This window comes from Coregonus lavaretus (assembly GCF_964263955.1).
Source record: "Coregonus lavaretus genome assembly, chromosome: 4".
Classification (NCBI taxonomy): domain Eukaryota; kingdom Metazoa; phylum Chordata; class Actinopteri; order Salmoniformes; family Salmonidae; genus Coregonus; species Coregonus lavaretus.
The window spans coordinates 16,931,083-16,950,443 of record NC_139991.1 but is presented as its reverse complement, the minus strand read 5'-3'; the positions used below and the strand labels follow the sequence as shown (position 1 = coordinate 16,950,443).

The window sequence follows — 19,361 nt, the reverse complement described above, 5'->3', positions numbered from 1 at the left end:
TTTTCTAAATACACATTTTTTTGTATAGGCCTACTTTATTGGAAATTCCATTGTTACATGGCTTGCATGCAACCTTTCCCTTCGTTTGAACGTTTCTTGTTTGTAATGAATGGGTGTTTCCCAGAAGATGATGCCAGCTCTATAGCCTATTATTCTGTAAAATCTTATTTTAGGGTACTGCATTACATGGTTTTTGTTGTTATATTTTCCATAATATTGTAAAAGTGACATTGAATCAATGGGACATGCTTATTATGGTTTATGCTCAAGTTAACCCTATTCCACTCTCTATCTCCTTGTATCACTCTTCCTCTCTCTTTCATCCAGCTCAGCTGTCGTTCCCTCATCTCCTTTCCCCTTCCCAAACATACTGATTGGTTCTGATTGAATAGACATAGCCTTCAGGTTTTAAAAAAACATAACATATTTTTTCCTCCAGGCTGGGTCTGGGCCATCTGCCTTTACACCCAGCTTTAAAAAAAAACACCCCTGGTCTTCCACTTCAAAACCGTGTTAATGTGTGGTCAGAAAAGTTTCACTAAGCCCAGGTCACTCTCACATTTTCCACATTTGTAATAGCAACTCCAAGGCCACAGCAAATATTCTTCCACGATAAATCCCACCATTCTAAATTATAATGGGAGGTTCCTCTTGGTTATTCACTGTCATCTTTGAATATTGGTTTCCGTTTAAAAAATAGTTACAATAGAGAGCAGTTAAATCAAATCTTGTGGAAAAGTGAAAATTGATTTATAGGACAGCCGGCCCTATAACTCTCAACATGTTCCCCTTTCTCCTCCAAAAAAAAATGTCTCTCCTCCTCGCCTTTATTCCGCTTCTTTTCTCAATGCTCCTGTCCTGACTAACCAGGCTTGGGGCTGAGTGAGGCATGCTCACTGAAACCCTGGCCACGCTGGCTATAGTCCACTCCTGTGATGTCCCTGTTTAGCCTGCTGTAGTCTGCCTACCTACTGGATGACTGTTGATGAAGATGACAAGAATGAGGATGATGGGGATGAGTCCAACTGATCTTTTCTTTACAACCTTACTCCCCAAATTCAGGCACATAACCCCCTGAATGAATGTCCAAACACTAACTGGGCTTGCTTTGGTAAGCTTCTTAATGGCTACCTGATGCATGGGTCAGCTAAACAGACAGACCCAAATACTGAGATAATTCACATCTCTAATAGACTTCTTCTCACAAACGCACACACACACACATACAGATGGACAACGCCACCGTGTGTGGTTGTCATGGCAACACCACATTTTTAGGATGGCACAGACCCATCTGCTTGCGTGCCACATGCAGCAGACTGTGTGTCTGTGAACTGACATTCTGAATCTGTCTGTGTGTGTGTAATAACAATAATACTACACAGGATTGATGTACCGCCTTTCTAAAAACCCAAAGACTCTACGCTACATGTAGAGTAGACTATGCCTTTGGCTTTGAAAATACTTCTCCTTTGTCTTACTTCCTGTGTGGAATATCAACATCCTCCAATACCTCTCCACCCCTCTCAACACTTACATAAACAATGTCAGAATATAACAATGGCGCATAGAGTACTGGTGGTTTAAGTGTAGCACAGCTACTCTTTTAGTGAATGTCCAGGATAAATACTGGAGGCTATACTGTGTTTATTTTGGTGCAATCAAGAGCAATTGGTATGTAGTCTGCATGCCAAATTGACAGTGTACCTACAATCATCCTCGCTAAATGCATTCCATTCCTCCACACCAAGCTCTTTACCCTCTCATAGTGTTTGCTCTCCCCTCAAACCCCCTTCTCCATTCCCCTTGCTCTCTCTCTCTCTCTCTCTCTCTCTCTCTCTCTCTCTCTCTCTCTCTCTCTCTCTCTCTCTCTCTCTCTCTCTCTCTCTCTCTCTCTCTCTCTCTCTCTCTCTCTCTCTCTCTCTCTCTCTCTCTCTCTCTCTCTCTTCCCCCCTCTACCCTCTCCCTCTCTAATCCAGTTATTTGACTGACATAAATATTGTTATTTATTCCTGACTGGAAGACATGTCCAGAAGAAAAACAAGTGAAGAATCAGAGCTGACATCAGTAGACCTCTGTGGCACTGGGTACAATAAGTAATGACCGTTAATACATGTTTAAGGAGCCATTTCCTCTATCAGCTCTGCGCTGGTAAGTTCATGGTCAGGGACAGAGACCCTATGACAGATTGATGTCTAGAAGCTCCTATTGCAGTGCTGTCTCAGCCCCATGACCATGCTTCAATTATTGTCAAATCATCAGTCATAGGATGGGTATACAGTCTGTGGCTTAGCTTAATGACTGATCCAGAAGCACACGTGTGTGATCATTCTACAGTGGTCCCTGCAGCGTACGCTCAAACTGGTGTGATTAGAACGGTTATTTAGAACTTCCAGTTTCGATTGACGCAACAGTCATTTTTTCCCCCAATTTTTTGTTGTTGCATGAACATAGTTCTTATAACATTATATCCTGAATGTGACCAGTTTATTTTTGGATGCAATGTTCAGACATTCACAGAAGTAGTGACATCATAACACAATCATCCAAACCGTAAAATGTGGGCTACATTAGTCCTAGCGCTAACTGAGGAAAGATTGATCTAACACAAGCGGTCATATTTAGCTAACTCTCGGCTGACAGAAACCATAATATGAATTAGCTAATAATAATTACTATTTACAATTCATCACACCACGGATGAGCTCACAATTGATCAAAATAATTGAGTAAAAAACTCTCTATAAATCTAAAGTAATCCGACGATGGGTAGTTTGTGCGCGCCGCCATATTTGTTTTTTCGCGCCAACCAAAGATAAGAAGAGGAGACTAGATGAGTTTGGTCTGTTTTCAGTATGCATGTTGAAGGGGGTGTGTCATCTACCATCATTCACCATCAGCCAGTTTTAGTTTGCTTGTTGGTGTCCTAATCGCTCAATTGAATTATCAGCCTTCTGCAGAGCTCACTTGTGACACACCACTGTGATGGTTGATATGGCTGACATCCAGAGGTCTGCATACTGTTCAGTATGGCACAGTCACACAAATGTTGATCTTATCTTGTATGTAGAGGACCATGTTTCCAAAACCAGCATCCATTACTATTTTACTTGATATCTTGAGACAGTTAGGGTTGGTTTGCGTAATTTGTTGTTGGCTGTCCAGTCAGTCCAGTCTGTCCTAGCAGGCCAAACCTGGGAGAACGGAGAGAAGAAAATACTCGTTATCAATGATGAGATGATCTAGGAGGAATTTGCTGGCCTTTGCATAGTAATATATTTGTCCTATTTCACACATGTACAAGTGTGTATTGTACGCATGTGTGAATTAGGAATGTGTTTTTTGCGTATCCCAAATCCCCCTAAGACACCCTCGGATACTGCATATTTCACTGGAACAAAGTGGAAGAATGACCTTGCTTGCCATGAATATGGCCTCAGGGGCACATGGCTCCTTTGAACGTTTTGATGACATAACGCCAGCTGTTACAGAGAGTAGTGGATTGTTGCAATGGCTACCCTTGCTAATATTGCTCCTTTCTGAGTTTAAGCATTAAAAAGAATAGAGCATCACATCAGTTTAGAAATAGCTCTGATTCAGTGGCTATTGATGTGAATTCAATACTGTCTGCAAGTCTTTCCATGTGAATGTGACAGAATATCTAACTTTAGCTTTATATAAGACAATGTAATTACTGTTTGGCAGTAATGTTACATTTGAGCAAGGCATGGAATGCCTTTGGTCTTGTCTGTCAATGGGGCATCACTATCGGGCAATCTTGCTGTGGTTGCAGTCGTTAAAGCAACTTTCTGTTTAATTCTAGAGTGTGTGTTGTGAGAGAGTGACTTTAACGTTGTTTTCAGAGATTGTTATGTTGTTGTCCAGAGACCACAGGAAGGAGATGTGGGTGGAGCAGACAGCAGAGTTGGGGAGTTGACTGACCACCACTGACAAACCCCCTCTTCCCTTCCCTCTCCTTCCAACCTGGAAACAAGTTTGGCTGCCCTCTCTCCAGGGAGTGACCGTAAGTCACCCTGTAGCCTTTTGGGTGGGACAAACAGACTGACATCATTGGACGGTCTGTGCTTCTCTAAGCAGTCTGCCAGATGCACTAGAAGCAGCTTCTAGTGGCTTTAGGTTGAGAGGGACTGTGGCATGCTATGTGCTTCATTATTAGAGAAAGAGGCCCCTATTTACGTCCACAGAGCGCAGACATCAGCCCTGGTTTGTTCCGTCAGTGGAACGAATGGTGAGGAGGACCAGGCCTCGGCTACATTAAAGAACCTAGGTCTGCTCTCCCTAATGTAATGCAGCCCAGATTCCATTGGGCGCTGTGTATTTATGAGTGTGTTTGGTGTGTATTAAAGACACAAGTGTGTCATGCAAACCAAATGTAGGTACATGTCTGTTATAGGCTAATAAAAGCACTGAAGTAAAACAAGTCATAGGCAATCTGTGTTTCTGGATAATTTATTGAAATGTAATTTCCTTTCTTTAACTTTTCATTGGTGGAGGCCAAGACTGCCATCAGCCTTGACCAGACAAAATTTGGCGCCGATGTAGCCAAAAATGATTGATATAATATGAGCTCATAAATGCTGGTATGCCTTCTTTTATTGTCGCCCTGTTTCCTCTGTGTGTGTTGATGAGAAGACCATGAGAGGGATTTATTTTGGGCTGGCGTCAGTTCTGCCTTTCATAGTGATGTGAGGGAGGACTATATTCCTATAGGTGCAATCACATGAAGGTCTCTGAAGCCTCCTCAGATTGCTGTGCAGTGGATTGGTTGATCTCAAAGCCAGTTACACAGAAATACCCACAGGTAGTCTGACGACACTGATTGAATGGGCTTTGTTGTGATGTGGGGGACTGCCAACACATCCCACCACCAACTGGGACAACATGTGAGTTATCATTTAAAGTGTCAGACAATAGCGTTGGTCAGCCTCTGTTAAGCTTCCTGGAGGTATTCTGTTTCCCTGTTTTGGCAGTTGGCGTCACAGTAAAACCTTTCCTTCTGGGAGAGCCTATCATAATGTCTGATCCGGTAGTTTCTCTCCGTCCGCCCATGTGCAGACAGATGTAGAGAGCTTTAATGCTCAATTACTTCTGCCTTACAGCCGCCACCACTTACCGTTGATGCCCGGCTAATGGGGGTGGGCCCCCTGTCAGGAAAAGACCCTCTATTTGATGAAAAGTAAGAACAAGTAACACTTCAAAAATCTCTGCACAGTTGCTATGCACAGCGCCAGCCATCTCTACCTATCCATCTGTCTGACAGAAAGCTGTGATACATGCCTAAATAAATTACAGTCAGATCAATAGAGGGAAGGTGCCTTCATCCATACTCTACAGCACAGCCTGTATCTTTTTACTGCAATTTAACACCTACTACTAACTGGACTGAGGATCTGTCCCCACCCCAGTGTTAGTGATTGACTTATTTTACCCCACCCCACTGTGTTATAGCACTAGTGTGGACTCGATCCTGTGGTGAGGGATTGGGCTTATTGCGCTTAGCGGCAAAACGTAGCCAGGAGCCTGCTTGATGTTACAGCCACAGTATTTACCACCCCATTTAATTTTTTCCTTACTCCTTGACACTTGCCTCTAGTTAAACGAGCTAACTGAGAGTATCTCTCTCTCTCTCTCTCTCTCTCACTCTCTCTTGCTCTCCCTAACACCTGTCTGCCTAAACAATTTATTGACTTAACCTTTAAGTTGTGTGTAAATAATGGCTTTTTAGAGGCAGCTTATACAGTCATCCACTTGGCTGATGTGTTCATGAGTGAAGAAACACTGAGACCCATCCTGGGAGGTAAAGTCATCCCATGACTAATAATATTGTCTGCTTCATACAGTGAGTTGGGGCTTTTATCCAATCATTCATAACAGCATGTGAGGTGGTACATTTCCAATTTAATTTAACCGTGCAAGCTGAAATTGGGTTATAACAAATAATTCCTGATTGTGCTGGCATGTTTATCGATACTGTTTTAATGGAAAGTAAATGCTGTTTTGGGGACAGGAATGATTAATGGAAGGGGAGCTGAGAGGCAGGGGGACAGATGGGAGGGTGTGGTGGACTGGTGGTGTTTTCCTCTGATTGAAACAGCAGGACTCCTCACTGAGCTGACAGGCCCTGCAGAGAGGAGCAGCTCTACTGAGGAGGAGAGGAGAAGCAGGATTCACTCTGTCACTCAGAATCTGGTCTAACCACTGTAGCCCCAGCAGAGAGTGTCACGCCCTGACCTATAGAACTCTTGTTTGTTGAGTCAGGGTGTGGAAATCTATGTTGTATATTCTATGTTTATGTTCTAGTTATTCTATTTCTATGTCTGGCCGGGTATGATTCCCAATCAGAGGCAGCTGTCGCTCATTGTCTATGATTGGGGATCATACTTAGGTAGCCCATTGCCTACTGTATATGGTGGGATCTTGTTCCTGTTAGGCTGGTATGTGTATAGCCCTTTGGACTTCACATTACGTTGTTTCTTGTTTTGTTGAATGTTTATTTAGTTAATAAACATGTGCGCTTTTCACGCTGCACCTTGGTCCGACCCGTCTCTCAACGTTCGTGACAGAAGATCCCACCAAACGAGGACCAAGCAGCGTGGCCAGGAGCAGACCTCCTGGACATGGGAGGAGATCCTGGATGGTAAGGGATCTTGGACATGGTAGGAGATCCAGGCTGGGATGGATCGCCGTCCTTGCGAACAGACAGAGGAAGCCCGGGTAGGAGAGGAGCAACGGCGACACCGCCGGCGCCGGCCGAGGAGGAAGCCCGAGAGGCAGACCCAATAAAAACATTTGGCGGGGCTAAAGGGGTGGTCGGGGATCGAGAGAGAAGAGCCCCGACCACTGCACCCGGTGGGGTTCCAGTTGGAGTCCCTACGACCATGGGAACAGGAATGGGAACAGTTTTACACTGAGTAGTCGGAGGATGACGATGAGTTTCTGTTCCCTAACTCGTGGGGGCTCCCGGAGGAGTCCTCACTGGAGGAGGATTGGGCGCGGAGAGTAAAGGACTGGTACAGTCGTAGCCAGTCCGGGTTCCCAGTCCGGGACGCCTCGTGCCTGCTCCTCGCACCAAGTCAGTGGTGCGTGCTCCCAGTCCGGTAAGGTCTGTGCCTGCTTCTCGCACCAAGCCAGTGGTGCGTGCTCCCAGTCTGGTAAGGTCCGTGCCTGCTCCTCGCACCAAGCCAGTGGTGCGTGCTCCCAGTCCGGTAAGGTCCGTACCTACTCCCCGCACCAAACCAGTGGTGCGTGTCGCTAGCCTGGTACGGCCCGTACCTGCTCCCCGCACCAAACCAGTGGTGTGTGTCTCCAGTCCGGCCCGGCCCGTTCCTGCTCCTCGCACCAGACCTGTGGTGCATGTCTCCAGCCCGGCCCGTTCCTGCTCCTCGCACCAGACCAGTGGTGCGTGTCCCCAGTCCGGCCCGGCCCGTTCCTGCTCCTCGCACCAGACCTGTGGTGCATGTCCCCAGTCCGGCCCGGCCCGTTCCTGCTCCTCGCACCAGACCTGTGGTGCGTGTCTCCAGTCCGGCCCGTTCCTGCTCCTCGCACCAGACCAGTGGTGCGTGTCCCCAGTCCGGCCCGGCCCGTTCCTGCTCCTCGCACCAGACCTGTGGTGCGTGTCCCCAGTCTGGCCCGGCCCGTTCCTGCTCCTCGCACCAGACCTGTGGTGCGTGTCTCCAGTCCGGCCCGGCCCGTTCCTGCTCCTCGCACCAGACCAGTGGTGCGTGTCCCTAGTCCGGCCCGGCCCGTTCCACCGGTGCCTGGTCCAGCACCGGTCAGCTGCTCCACTCCGGAGCCAGAGCAGTTCGCTCCACCGGTGCCCAGTCTAGCTCCGGTCAGCGGCTCCACTCCGGAGCCAGAGCAATCCGCTCCACCGGTGCCAGTCCAGCTCCGGTCAGCGGCTCCATTCCGGAGTCAGAGCATTCCGCTCCACCGGGGTCCAGTCCAGCGCCGGTCAGCGGCTCCACTCCTGGACTTCACGTTACGTTGTTTCTTGTTTTGTTGAATGTTTATTTAGTTAATAAACATGTACGCTTTTCACGCTGCACCTTGGTCCGACCCGTCTCTCAACGTTCGTGACAGAGAGGGAGGAGGAGGATGGGGAAGATAGTGGTAAGAATAGAGGAGAGGTACGAGTGGAAAAGGAGAGGGAATGAGGGGATGGTAGAAGAGGGGAGAAACTGACTAAACTGAGGGATAGTGGATATATTGGGGTGTTTCCTAGCCCTCCTGACAACATTTATTTGAACCTACCGTGACGGGTGTCTTCTCCCTACACCCCCAGCTTCGTTCAAACGTACACTTCCTAATCCTGCTGGGTCATTGCAGTGCATGTAGGAGATGCCTGTAAGGGGGGTTAAGTCGTCTCATCCCCCGGCCCACAGGATAGGTCTGAGCCTTGTGTCACTCTGCTCCAACAAGGAAACAACCTAACTATGGACCAGATGGCCATCTTTATGTGTGTTTCTGTTGGAGTTTGTATGGGTGATAAGCCCCTCCCTCTCTACCCCCTAATCCCAGACAGTTTGACCCCCCTAATGGGGAGAGATAAATTGGGGTTTGTACTGTGGCATAACCAGCCAGGTCAGTATTCGACATCCATCCATGTCTGAGGACGTCAGGAAATGATGTGGAAACTGCCACTAGGTGCAACAGTGAGCGCCGTTACCTTCAAGTACGTTTCAGTTTTGCTCGGGTGTTGTGGACAGGAATGGCAGATGGGCATAAGCAAAGGACCCTCTGATTCCAAATGTTCCAAGTTTGAATCCAGCAATATAATTTTATTTTTAACCTATCCCAAACCGTAACCCTTACCTTAACTATTCCGAGTTAATGCCTCTTAGCCCAAAGGGTGCAAGTTCGAATTCAGTGATAGAAAGTTGTTTTTGAGATTTTTGTTTTAAGCATATCCCAAACCTTAACCCTTACCTTAACCATTCAGAGTTAATGGCTAACCTTTGGGATAGGCTTAAAACAGAAATTCAGAGTTAATGCCTAAAGATTATGCGGAAATTTCCCATCAAAATGAATCAATTTGTTTCACGCTTTGAAGTTCATATCCTGCAGTCAGATTTGTTCTACTCTTGGCTTAGGAGGTTGAAAGATATATTCTCTCACCAAGCTGCAGAGAGCAGGCAGTGAAACAGGCAGTCAAACAGTATCTCTTCAGCCCTCCATCACTCCCTGGCCTGCCTGGGCTCTGGGCTGGCTGCTGAATAAATGATGGCTATTTGATACTGCACCACACTGTGATGCAGAGCTGCTCTGGACTCTGGACACTCAGCAATACACAGGTAGAGACAACTCTGAGGTAGCAAGGTCACTATGCTGAACACAGCACATCATTGCAACAACACAGGCGAAAGGTAGCCTAGCGGTTAGAGCGTTGGGCCAGTAACTGAAAGGTTGCTTCTTCAAATCCCGAGCCCCCAAGGTAAAAAATATATCGATGTGCCCTGGAGCAAGACACTTAACCCTACTTCCTCCAGGTTTTGGCTGGCCGTGACCCCACTCTTAGGGGGAGTTGGGATATGCAAAAAACACATTTCCAATGTGCATAATACACATGTATGAAATAGGACAAATATACAGTTGAAGTCGGAAGTTTACATACACCTTAGCCAAATACATTTAAATTCAGTTTTTCACAATTCCTGACATTTAATCCTAGTAAAAATTCACTGTCTTAGGTCAGTTAGGATCACCACTTTATTTTAAGAATGTGAAATGTCAGAATAATAGTAGAGCGAATGATTTATTTCAGCTTTTGTGGGTCAGAAGTTTACATACACTCAATTAGTATTTGGTAGCATTGCCTTTAAATTGTTTAACTTGGGTCAAACGTTTCGGGTAGCCTTCCACAAGCTTCCCACAATAAGTTGGTTGAATTTTGGCCCATTCCTCCTGACAGAGCTGGTGTAACTGAATCAGGTTTGTAGGCCTCCTTGCTCGCACATGCTTTTTCAGTTCTGCCCACACATTTTCTATAGGATTGAGGTCAGGGCTTTGTGATGGCCACTCCAATACCTTGACTTTGTTGTCCTTAAGCCATTTTGCCACAACTTTGGAAGTATGCTTGGGGTCATTGTCCATTTGGAAGACCCATTTGCAACCAAGCTTTAACTTCCTGACTGATGTCTTGAGATGTTGCTTCAATATATCCACATAATTTTCCTTCCTCATGATGCCATCTATTTTGTGAAGTGCACCAGTCCCTACTGCAGCAAAGCACCCCCACAGCATGATGCTGCCACCGCCGTGCTTCACGGTTGGGATGGTGTTCTTCGGCTTGCAAGCTGCCCCCTTTTTCCTCCAAACATAACGATGGTCATTATGGCCAAACAGTTCTATTTTTGTTTCATCAGACCAGAGGACATTTCTCCAAAAAGTACAATCTTTGTCCCAATGTGCGGTTGCAAATCGTAGTCTGGCGGTTTTGGAGCAGTGGCTTCTTCCTTGCTGAATGGCCTTTCAGGTTATGTCGATATAGGACTCATTTTACTGTGGATATAGATACTTTTGTACCTGTTTCCTCCAGCATCTTCACAAGGTCCTTTGCTGTTGTTCTGGGATTGATTTGCACTTTTCGCACCAAAGTACGTTCATCTTTAGGAGACAGAACACGTCTCCTTCCTGAGCGGTATGACGGCTGCGTGGTCCCATGGTGTTTATACTTGCGTACTATTGTTTGTACAGATGAACGTGGTACCTTCAGGCGTTTGGAAATTGCTCCCAAGGATGAACCAGACTTGTGGAGGTCTACAATTTTCTTCCTGAGGTCTTGGCTGATTTCTTTTGATTTTCCCATGATGTGAAACAAAGAGGCACTGGGTTTGAAGTTAGGCCTTGAAATACATCCACAGGTACACCTCCAATTGACTCAAATGATGTCAATTAGCCTATCAGAAGCTTCTAAAGCCATGACATCATTTTATGGAATTTTCCAAGCTGTTTAAAGGCACAGTCAACTTAGTATATGTAATCTTCTGACCCACTGGAATTGTGATACAGTCAATTATAAGTGAAATAATCTGTCTGTAAACAATAGTTGGAAAAATTACTTGTGTCATGCACAAAGTAGATGTCCTAACCGACTTGCCAAAACTATAGTTTGTTAACAAGACATTTGTGGAGTGGTTGAAAAACGAGTTTTAATGACTCCAACCTAAGTGTATGTAAACTTCCGACTTCAACTGTATGTCCAAATTATTATTATTTTGTTATTACATATCAGTGAAGCCTCTAAAATATGTCCAATTTGTTTCAATATGTGTGTCGTATTGTGTGCATTTGTTTATGCATACATGTATAGGTGTGTGGTAACCAATTCTCTAAACGAGTAGCCAATATGAATTGAATATAATGGATTGTATTCATATAGTAATTTTAAGGTGTCCAAAGCCCATTGCAATGCAATTACATCTCACCTCATCCACTACTGCTAACCCATTTCCAAGTCTGGAAAAAATCCCACACACTTTCCTCTGACTGCAGTTGTACTGTTTTAGTTAGACCTACTTTATATCCTGCTGTGAATTTAGCTGGAATTCTGCTCCTGTTCAGCTCTACTGCCTTTTGCTCTTTGATCACATCAATGAGACTTTTAATGTGGGCGACTGTCATAGGGGCTCATGTTAGTAGTTACAGGAACCTCTGTCTGTGAGTCATTATTTGGTATTTGTTTATTTGTGGATTCATGTATTTGCATGTGTAATGAGTGTTGGTTTGTGTTTGAAAAAAAAAAAAAAAAAGTATATTAAACCAGGGCTCAGAGTGTACTAACCAATTTTGTGTCTGGATGTGAATGACATATTCTCAATTGCTATGTCTGTCATTTGTTCATCGATTGCCATGGCACCACCACAGCTAGCACTAAAAATAAAGAATGGCTAGCTAGTCTATCGCGCTCTAGCGACTCCTTGTGGCGGGCCGGGCGCCTGCAAGCTGACTTTGGTCGCCAGCTGGACAGTGTTTCCTCCGACACATTGGTGCGGCTGGCTTCCGGGTTAAGCGAGCAGTGTGTCGAGAAGCAGTGCGGCTTGGCAGGGTCGTGTTTCGGAGGACGCATGGCTCTCGACCTTCGCCTCTCCCGAGTCCGTAGCGGAGTTGCAGCGATGGGACAAGACTGTAACTACCAATTGGATATCACGAAAAAGGGATAAAAGTACAACAACAACAACATTTCTTCCAAATGACCTCCCTCCACTAATATTTGTGCGTCGGTATTTCATATAGCTTTGTGATTCTGCTTTTATTCATTTTGTATGGCTGTCCAGTATACATTTTCTCTCCTTCAGAGCTTGTCCCTGAATGTGGTGTGAGTAAAGCATCTTTATTTTTTTTATATATTTTTTTTAATTGGGGGGGGATGGATCAGCTTAATATTGCAGATAGATTGTATCTTCTATCAATGTAATTGTCTGCATCACTTCCAATCCCCCATGTTTTTTATATATATACTCCCCTTTATTACTTTTCAACCCCGCCATCCTTTCCCTACTTGGAGTAAATTAGTGAACAACAATGCCCAGGCCTCTACTTCCGGTCTATACTTACTATCTACACCTTATGGACACAGTTAATTTTACAATAATTATATTATATATATATATATATATATATATATATATATATATATATTTTTTTTTTGCTCCTGAACTTCTTCTACTCTCAACCTCTCCGATCATTTTCATGATGTCCATCCGGTTTGCTTCTATATGCCATATCTTTCTAACTGTGCTCTTTCCCTAAAGCTCCCAACATACAACCTATATACTTATTATGGACACAGTATGCTTACATTATTAGCTATCTTTGTTATTATTTGTTGTTATTTGTTATTAGTCCCATCCTTCAACTCTATTCAATACCTCCCATCTATCTCTTAACACCATCCATATAGGATTTCTATTTGCCATATATATTTCAACCGTACTGTGATGTTTTACAAAAGTTCTGAACCTTTCTATTCTCATTGCTTCTACAGATTGTGAATTAAAAATAAACATTTTTGCTAAAAGTATTATTATATTATTGACCGATTGACTATGACTTTTCAGATCCCCCAGTAATGCTATCTGCAAGGTTAGCTCCAGGTAAATATTGCAATCCTTTAGCCATTCCTGGACCTGTGTCCAAAAACAAGCTACAAATGGACAGAACCAAAACAAATGATCTAATGATTCTGTCTCTTCACAGCAAAATCTGCAGAGCTGTGAAGATTGTATCCCCCATATAAATAACATTCTATTGGTAGCAAGAATTGTATATAATAATTTAAATTGAAAGATTCTAATTTTTGAATCCGGTGTCGTTTTGCGTGTCAGTTCATAAACACTATGCCACTATGTAAAGCATCTTTGTGGGGGCTGAGGTTCTGGTTATGTTTGAGGGAAAATGTTAAAAGAACATATCACACTTCCACCCCATCAGTTTAGCGATGGGGTTAGAATGTCAACATCGATTTCCAAATCTGCTGTCATCTTCTGCAATAACAGGGTGGAGAGAACTGTGAGGGCGTGGTTTATTGAGCGCACGTATGTGTGCGTGCCTGCATGTGCGTACGTGTCTGGTGTGTGTGTGTGATGCATGACGTGTATTGTTGCAAGCATATGTGTGGGTCTAAGTTTTTATGCATGAGGACAGGATGTTAGTGAGTCATGGTTCAGGAATGCAGTGTATTATACATGGTAGATCCAGATCCCACTGCAGCCACTACACCTACACTCTTAGAAAAAAAGGTTCCAAAAGGGTTCTTCGGTTGTCCCCATAGGTGAAACCTTTTTGGTTCCAGGTAGAACCCTTTTGGGTTCCATGTAGAACAACCCTCTGTGGAAAGTGTTCTACCTGGAACCAAAAGGGTTCTATCTGGAACCAAAAGGGGTTCTTCAAAGGGTTATTCTATGGGGACAGCCGAATAACCCTTCTAGGTTCTAGATCTTTTCTAAGAATGTAGGCCCACAGGGAACACAACTCTTCCTATTGTGCATAGTCAGACAGAGGGAAACAAGAATGAACTGTGTGGGTTTGGATGAGTCAGGCCCCATGGCATAGATGACGAGATACACATTGAGTTAGAGGTGTAACCATAGAAACAAGCTTCAGAAATGTTCTGTTCGGGTAAAGAAGACAAGACAGTTTTTTACTCTGTGTGACTAGGGTTTCCATTGGTGATGGACATTGCATATTAGACCAGGGCTCAGAGTGTACTAACCAATTTTGTGTCTTGATGTGAAGTACAGATTCTCATTTGCTATGTCTGTCATTATTTGTTCATCGATTGCCATGGCACCACCACAGCTAGCACTAGAAATAGGGAATGGCTAGCTAGTCTAAGATGTCTTTACCCTAGATTAAATCAGATCAAGCGTTAACGGATGTTTTGGCGGTGTCGGAAGTGGAACTGCATTGGTGCTTTCAAATCAGTAGGCAGCTGCTCTTGCATCATTGTCACCCGCCCCACTCGTGTTACAGCAGCGGTTCCCAAACTAGGGGTTGCGACCCCATATGGGGTCGCCTGGTATGAAAATGGGGTCGCGGTGGAATTTCAAAAATCCTGAAAAGAAATATACAGTACCAGTCAAAAGTTTGGACACACCTACTCATTCAAGGGTTTTTCTTTATTTTTTACTATTTTCTACATTGTAGAATAATAGTGAAGACATCAAAACGATGAAAGAACACATATGGAATCATGTAGTAACCAAAAAAGTGTTAAACAAATCAAAATATATTTGAGATTTGAGATTCTTCAAAGTAGCCACCCTTTGCCTTGATGACAGCTTTTCACACTCTTGGAATTCTCTCAATCAGCTTCACCTGGAATGCTTTTCCAACAGTCTTGAAGGAGTTCCCACATATGCTGAGCACTCGTTGGCTGCTTTTCCTTCACTCTGCGGTCCAACTCATCCCAAACCATCTCAATTGGGTTGAGGTTGGGTGATTGTGGAGACCAGGTCATCTGATGCAGCACTCCATCACTCTCCTTCTTGGTCAAATAGCCCTTACCCTTACACAGCCTGGAGGTGTGTTGGGTCATTGTCCTGTTGAAAAACAAAAAATGATAGTCCCACTAAGCGCAATCCAGATGGGATGGCGTATCGCTGCAGAATGCTGTGGTAGCCGTGCTGGTTAAGTGCAAAAGGACCCCCACACCAGAACACCTCCTCCTCCATGCTTTGCGGTGGGAACCACACATGCGGAGATCATCCGTTCAGCTACTCTGCGTCTCACAAAGACACGGCGGTTGGAACCAAAAATCTCAAATTTGGACTCATCAGAACAAAGAACAGATTTCCAGGTTTCTTTGCAGCAATTTTACCATGAAGGCCTGATTCACACAGTGCCCTCTGAACAGTTGATGTTGAGATGTGTCTGTTACTTGAACTCTGGGAAGCATTTATTTGGGCTGCAATCTGAGGTGCAGTTAACTCTAATGAACTTATCCTCTGCAGCAGAGGTAACGCTGGGTCTTCCTTTCCTGTGGCGGTCCTCATGAGAGCCAGTTTCATCATAGCGCTTGATGGGTTTTGCAACTGCACTTGAAGAAACTTTCAATTTTCCGGATTGACTGACCTTCATGTCTTAAAGTAATGATGGACTGTTGTTTCTCTTTGCTTATTTGAGCTTTTCTTGCCATAATATGGACTTGGTCTTTTACCAGAAAATAAATAGGGCTATCTTCTGTATACCACCCATACCTTGTCACAACACAACTGATTGGCTCAAATGCATTAAGAAGGAAAGACATTCCACAAATTAACTTTTAACAAGGCACACCTTTTAATTGAAATGCATTCCAGGTGACTACCTCATGAAGCTGGTTAAGAGAATGCCAAGAGTGTGCAAAGCTGTCATCAAGGAAAAGGGTGGCTATATTTTGATTTGTTTAACACTTTTTTGGTTACTACATGATTCCATATGTGTTATTTCATAGTTTTGATGTCTTCACTATTATTCTACAATGTATAAAATAAAATAAAGAATAACCCTGGAATGACTAGGTGTGTCCAAACTTTTGAGTGGTACTGTATATACAAACAAATAATTATTTATAATATTGTCTTTGTATCTCAAAATCATTGTAATGTGGTTAACCTTAAAAATCTCTAAATGAAAATTATTCAAATCTAAAAGATAAAATTCAACCAGAAAGCTCCCTTAGATCATTGGAAAAGGCGGCACTGAGGAAACTCTGACTGAATGACTGAATTAGCTGTGAGGGCCGAGATCCTCATTGTATGATACACAGAGAGCAACTGGCGGCAAAAGAGCTGAGCACAGAACTCTGAGATATACTGCAGCAGGTAACTTTGATTGTAAACTACATCAAACCACATCCACTGCGCGCACACCTGTTCACAAACCTATGGGCGATATGGGATCAGAGCATGACAATGTTCTATTTTACACTAAGGCTTGGTGGGGGAGTGTTGGAAAGATTTTTTGAGTTTTCGTTCCTAACTCAAAGGGAATACCCTGCCGTCTCCCTCTGAGCATTAATGCCACATTCAAAACAACTGGGAATTCGAAACTGGGAACTCGCAAATCTCAGTGCGTTCAAGACAACTGGGAACTCTGAAGAAAATGAGCTCTGACTGGGAAAATTTGTTTTGAACAGTCATCTAACTCGAAATTCCAACTCGGGAACTCAGGCCTCTTTCTAGAGCTCTGACTTTCCGACCTGAAGATCACTGACGTCATGATTTGAGCTCGTATTTTTCAGAGTTCAAAGTGGTCTTGAATGCATCATAAAACTCACGGTACCCTTCGCCAGCTCATACACTATATATACAAAAGTATGTGGACACCCCTTCGAATTAATGGATTAATGGACAGGTGTATAAAATCGAGCACACAGCCATGCAATCACCGTAGACAAACATTGGCAGTAGAATGGCCTTACTGAAGAGCTCAGTAACTTTCAACGTGGCACCGTCATAGGATGCCACCTTTCCAACAAGTTAGTTTGTCACATTTCTGCCCTGCTAAAGCTGCCCCGGTCAACTGTAAGTGCTGTTATTGTGAAATGGAAATGACTAGGAGCAACAACGGCTTAGCCGCGAAGTGGAGGACACACAAGCTCACAGAACGGGACTGCCGAGTGCTGTCCTCAGTTGCAACACTCACTACCGTGTTCCAAACTGCCTCTGGAAGCAACGTTAGCACAATAACTGTTCTTAGGCTTGTGTGCAGCCGCACACAAGCCTAAGATCACCATGCGCAATGCCAAGCGTCGGCGAGGAGGAATAATGGTCTGGGGCTGTTTTTCATGGTTCGAACTAGGCCCCTTAGTTCCAGTGAAGGGAAATCTTAACGCTACAGCAAACAATGACTTTCTAGACGATTCTGTGCTTCCAACTTTGTGGCAACAGTTTGGGGAAGGCCCTTTCCTGTTTCAGCATGACAATGCCCCCTTGCACAAAGCGAGGTCCATACAGAACTTGACTGGCCTGCACAGAGCCCTGACCTCAACCCCATCGAACACCTTTGGGATGAATTAGAATGCCGACTGCGAGCCAGGCCTAATCGCCCAACATCAGTGCCCGACCTCACTAATGCTCTTGTGGCAGAATGGTAGCAAGTCCCCGCAACAATAATCCAACATCGAGTGGAAAGCCTTCCCAGAAGAGTGGAGGCTGTTATATCAGCAAAGGGGGGACCAGCTCCATATTAATGCCAAGGATTTTGGAATGAGATGTTCGACAAGCAGGTGTCCACATACTTTTGGTCATGTAGTGTATCTGTGTGAAGCTGGATTCATTGCTCTCGTCGGCAAAAAAACAAATATCGATCCAAGTTGGATGTAACAGCAGGGATGAGGTGCGCACTGTCGACCACGCCCCCTGACTTTGAGAAGCTCCGACGCGATATGCATTAAAGCACACCCATCTCATTAGTGGTGGTGAGATAAGATACATTATGTCAGACTAACTTGTAATTGACTGTCATAGCCCCACATTAAAAGTATGTGATGGTGAGTTGAGAAGACAATCAGAAATACTGTTGGAATGTTTTTCAGTTGACTGCCATAGCCCCAAATAAATAAGTTAACAATGGCTGTTAATTACATAATTTCTTTCACATGGTTGGGGCCGCGAGAATTTTCAGATATCAAAATGGGGTAGTGGGACAAAAAAGTTTGGGAACCCCTACATTAGAAGTTCAGAAAGAGAAATTGTAGGCTATATAGAAATAATTAGGCTCAAATTGAAAAATCATTCAACAAAATAATAAGGATTTCTATCATCCTAATGGAGGTGTAGATTACATCTCACATTCCAGTGTTCAAACTTGTAAACAAGGCTGCATGGGATTTCTCTTAATGCTACTCCGTGCAGCCAATGGCATTGTCTGCTTTAGGTTTAATGCCAGGAGCCACTTGTGGATTTGACAGCTCTAACACAGTTCTACCTCCGACACCGTCAAAACAACCGGTATGTGGATGTTGGCTAAAACAGATCTCATTGAATCGAGCCTTTTGTCTTTGGTAGTTGGAGTTGGCGAGCCTCTGACCCTACCCCTGTTTGCTGTTCCTTGCTGCCTGGCAGGCAGAGTAGGCTGTCCTGTTATAACTCACTGCTGACCTTTAACCCCTGTCTGATCTTTATCACAGCTGTGAGGCTCCCTTCCTTCTGAGGATGATAACTGAGATTTAACAAGTTATGAATCAGCAAAACCCATCCCACCATTCCGGTTCCGCCGCACAAGCAGTTGAAAATCCTCAATGGACATTCCTTTGACGAGTCATAGGGGGGAAGTCCTAATTTTGCTGATTTATGTTTGATGAAAATGCATTGCGTGCAGGTCTCTAGTTACAAATCTTTTTTTCCTGAAGCACTCTACTTCGTATGAGTTGAAAATGTATTTTCTCAGACCGTTTGATGTTTGGAAAATCTCACGCTGGCTTGGTTTCAAAGCTTTAAATTGAATCCATAGTTAGCTAAACTTTAAATTGAATCCATTGTCCAAATTGAATAGTTAGCCTATGCTTGACCTCAGGTCTCTCTCCTCCCCCATGCTTGCTTCTGAATGGTCAGTTTCAAATGATTTTTTACATGAATGTCTGTTGGTTTATAGTCCTATAGACCAGGTGCTCTGGCTAAGCAAACTGCTAATGAAGGGCTCCCAAATCGACCAGTCCCAAAACCAGAGTGTACGGTCACAGTGAGACACACATTCCCTCCCATCTGACTCATGCGGGAAGTGTTTACAGGCCCAGCCCTCTATAGGGTCTCAGAGAAAGGTTTGTGGTCAAACCAACCTCACAGAGCTATGCTTGCTCTAGCACAAATTGTATTTATTTATACTCCAACTCTCTGAAACTCCTCTGATTAAATCCACTC

The 19,361-nt window shown here is 44.2% G+C and overlaps 1 protein-coding gene across 2 annotated transcripts in view; it reads left to right on the top strand.

The window, feature by feature from the left end:
- The window catches only part of LOC311127278 (coiled-coil domain-containing protein 102A-like), a 78,809-nt gene that overhangs the window by 891 nt on the left and 58,557 nt on the right, over positions 1-19,361 (top strand). The window lies entirely within an intron of this gene.